The sequence below is a fragment of the Globicephala melas genome, chromosome 18, assembly GCF_963455315.2.
Source record: "Globicephala melas chromosome 18, mGloMel1.2, whole genome shotgun sequence".
NCBI classification, from domain to species: Eukaryota; Metazoa; Chordata; class Mammalia; order Artiodactyla; family Delphinidae; genus Globicephala; species Globicephala melas.
In genome coordinates this window covers 39720654-39724770 of record NC_083331.1, presented here as the reverse complement: position 1 = coordinate 39724770, position 4117 = coordinate 39720654, and the positions used below count along the sequence as shown (strand labels likewise).

Here is a 4117-nt window from a genome sequence, read left to right as displayed (position 1 = left end):
GTAGCAATACTCATATCAAATAAAATAGACTTTAAAAAAAAAAATCATTTCAAGATTACTTATGTATTTACTTTAAAACAGGTCACAACACTAAGCTTCTGGCCCATTCTGATAATGCACAAGATACAAATGCTTGCTCAGCAGTTGAAGGGCATGCTTTAGTAGCATGTTTGAAAAGTGAATAAAAATCTATATAAAACAAATATTCAAATAGTTTCCATAGGAACACAGTTAAGTGTGACCCCATCACCTAGTCTTCCACATTGTTGCATCTGTGCCAACACTACTCACATAGACATCTCAAAACTAGCAGTAGTTAAGTTAAATGGTCCCCCCCCAAACTCTTAAATCAAGCTAAACTCACAGTTAACAGCTACAAGAATTGTATCTACACATTAATACAAGCTGAAGCACAGGCTGCTGGGTGCCGTTTCAGCCCACTCTCTCAAGCACAAGACACAGGCAGAGTGCCAACATCCAGCTCCTCTACTCCGGGTGGGAAGTCATGGTTCTGGATTTTCTGCATCAGTTGCCATGGTGGCCCTGACATCACATAGTAGATGGTTGGTCTCTGGAATCCATTGAAAGTAGAAGCAGCAGTGACAGCAGTGACAGAGCAGAGTGTAAACACCTATGTTTTCAAACAGCATCCAATCGCCCTCATGCATCTCAAGTAAGTTACAGTGCTCAACAATGTGATCCGGGCCATCACAGGTTGGTCCCCAGATGCTGAATGAATAATACTTCTCATCTGGTTTGAGTCTCTTCTGCAGAAGAGGCTTCACATGTTCATGATCGTAGAGGATGCAGTTGAATGATGCATATACTCCATCATTCACATAATACATAAATGTCTGTTCACTTGCCTCATCTTCATCATCAGAGCCTGTCTGTTCCTTTAAGATGAGTTTTTGGCAATGATATTAACTGCTAGAGTGAAAACTGAGGCAACACAGTATCTTCCTGGCTCAGGTATGATTCTCACTCCAGAATCTGATGGAAAATACTTGCATGACACTGGGTTGATTACACTGGTGGTCTCTTCAAATTTAAGATTTACATCCTCAGATCCAGGAAAGCCACCACCAATATCAAGCAGAAACATGTTGAAACCAACCTCAGCTCCCATGTCAAAGTCACAGTGGACATCAGAGATGGTCTGCACGAAGGTCTCTGGATCAGTACAATGATGTCCCACATGGTAGCTGACACCAATGACATCAATATCTTGCTCTTTTGCCCATTCCAAAATAAGCCTGCTGGTTTTGAGCGTGACACCAAATTTGACACTGAGGTGACAGACTGCTTTGGAATCATCAGTGGCAATCTGAAAAACCAACTTGGCCTTTGGATGTGCCCTGGCAACTTTCACCAACTCGACTTCACTATCAAAAGTCATCATTTGGACTCCATTATTGGCAGCATATTTAATCTGAGACACTTGTTTACAAGGATTTGCATAGATAATCCTCTCTGGAGGCACCCTGAGACTCTGCACCAACTGGATTTCAGTCTTGCTGGTACAGTCAAATCCTTTCCCAATGGCAGGTGTGGTCTTCACTATGGTTCTACTATCATTGCATTTGACTGCATAAAAGGGTGTGACTCGGGCTTCCCTGGTGGCACAGTGGTTGAGAGTCCACCTGCCGATGCAGGAGACACAGGTTCATGCCCCAGTCCGGGAAGATCCCACATGCCGTGGAACGGCTGGGCCCGTGAGCCATGGCCGCTGAGCCTGCGCGTCTGGAGCCTGTGCTCCACAATGGGAGAGGCCACAACAGTGAGAGGCTCGCGTACCGCAAAAAAAAAAAATAATAATAAATAAAGGGTGTGACTCAAGTAAGAGCTTTAAACCATATCAGATGTTTCTTTACAATGCCTCCCAGGTCCACAACATAGAAGGCATCCTTATCTTCAGAAGAAGGAACATCATTAATGTTTCGGTCCAGAATGTCCTTGGCAGTAAAACCTTCATCCAAGAAATGGCAGTCAAACTTCATTACTAGTTATTCGTGGTTTCTTGATATATTTTTGAAACAACAAAATGGGAAACTAAGAGATGGAATTTAAAGAAATTATGCCAGCTTTTCACAAAGGCGATTCTCCAGGAATTCCGAGTCCCACTGAAGATGTGTGTGCCCTCGGTGCAGCAGTGAAAATGTTCTGATAAATGCACAATCTGCTGTCCACCTTAGAGCAAACGGGCACCATAGGTAGGCTCCATGGAGACAAGATGCTGCCACCACTGAGCACTCAGGACCACTGGCCACACTGCCTCTTTCCCCACCAACCCCATCAACCACCCTCCCAGTTGCTCACCACCTTGTTCCCTCCAGCAGAGGACAACCAGCCTGAGGTGGCACCGAGTGCTGGCAGAGGGCAGCAGCAGTGGAGGTGGAGGGAACTGACCAAAAATACTTTAAAATAAAGACTGTTACAAGAGACAAGGAAGGACACTACATAATGATCAAAGGATCAATCCAAGAAATTATAAAAATTATAAATATATATGCACTCAACATAGGAGCACCCAATATATAAGTCAAATGTGAACAGCCATAAAAGGAGAAATAGACAGTAATACAACAATAATGGGGGACTTTAACACCCCACTTACACCAATGGACAGATCATCCAAACAGAAAATCAATAAGGAAACATAGGCTTTAAATAACACATTAGACAAGATGGACTTAACCAATATTTATACAACATTCCATCCAAAATCACTAGAATACACTTTCTTCTTAAGTGTACATGGAACATTTTCCACGATAGATCATGTCTTGGGCCACAAATCAAGTCTCAATAAATTTTAAAAAATTGAAATCATATCAAACATCTTTTCTGACCACAACGTAAGGAGATTAGAAAAAACTGACAGGAAAAACAAACTTGTAAAAAACATAAACACATGGAGAATAAACTAAACAACCAATAGCTCACTGAAAAAAAATCAAAGGGGAAATAAAAAAATACCTAGAGATAAATGACAATGAAAACTCGATGATCAAAACCTATGGAATGCAGCAAAAGCAGTTCTAAGAAGGAAGCTTATACCAATACAAATGTACCTCAGGAAACAAGAAAAAATATCAAATAAACAACCTAACCTTACACCTAAGGCAACTAGAGAAAGAAGAACAAACAAAAGCCAAAGTTAGTAGAAAGAAAGAAATCATAAAGATCTGAGCAGAAATAAATGAAATAGAGATGATGAAATCAATAACAAAGATCAATGAAAGTAAAAGCTGGTTCTTTGAAAAGATAAACAAAATTGATAGACTTTTAGCCAAACTCATCAAAGAAAAATAAATAAATAAAAGGAGAGGGCTTAAATCAATAAAATTAGAAATGAAAAAGGAGAAGTTAAAATGGACACCACAGAAATAAAAAGGATCATAACAGACTACTACAAACAACTATATGCCAATAAAATGGACAATCTAGAAGAAACAGATAAATTCTTAGAAAGGTACAACCTTCCATGACTGAACCAGGAAGAAATAGGAAATATGAACAGACCAATCAAAAGTACTGAAATTAAAAGTGTGATTTAAAAAATTCAAACAAACAGAAATCCAGGACCAGATGACTTGCAGATGAATTCTATCAAACATTTAGAGAAGAGTTAACACCTATCCTTCTGAAACTCTTCCAAAAATGTTGCAGAAGAAGGACACTCCCAAGCTCATTCTATGAGGCCACCATCACCCTGATATCAAAACCAAAGATACCATAAAAAAAAGAAAACTATAGGCTGATATAACTGATTAACACAGACACAAAATTCCTCAAGAAAATACTAGCAAACCGAATCCACCAACACATGAAAAGGATCATACATAGTGGGATTTATCACAGGGATGAAAGGATTCTTCAATATATGCAAATTAATCCATGTGATACACCACATTAACAAACTGAAAAATAAAAACCATATGATCATCTCTCTCCAACCCAAAGACATGGACTGGATGAATGGATATAAAAACAAGACCTCTATATTTGCTGTCTACCCCTATATTTGCTGTCTTCAGACTTAGGGACACATACAGACTGAAAGTATGGGTATGGTAAAAAGGATTCCATGCAAATGGAAATCAAAAGAAAGCTG

At 39.5% G+C, this 4117-nt stretch overlaps 1 pseudogene; it reads right to left on the bottom strand.

The window, feature by feature from the left end:
* Positions 1-388: 388 nt before the first annotated feature.
* LOC115845004 (ornithine decarboxylase pseudogene) lies at positions 389-1512 on the bottom strand (annotated as a pseudogene).
* Between the last annotated feature and the right edge of the window lie 2605 nt (positions 1513-4117).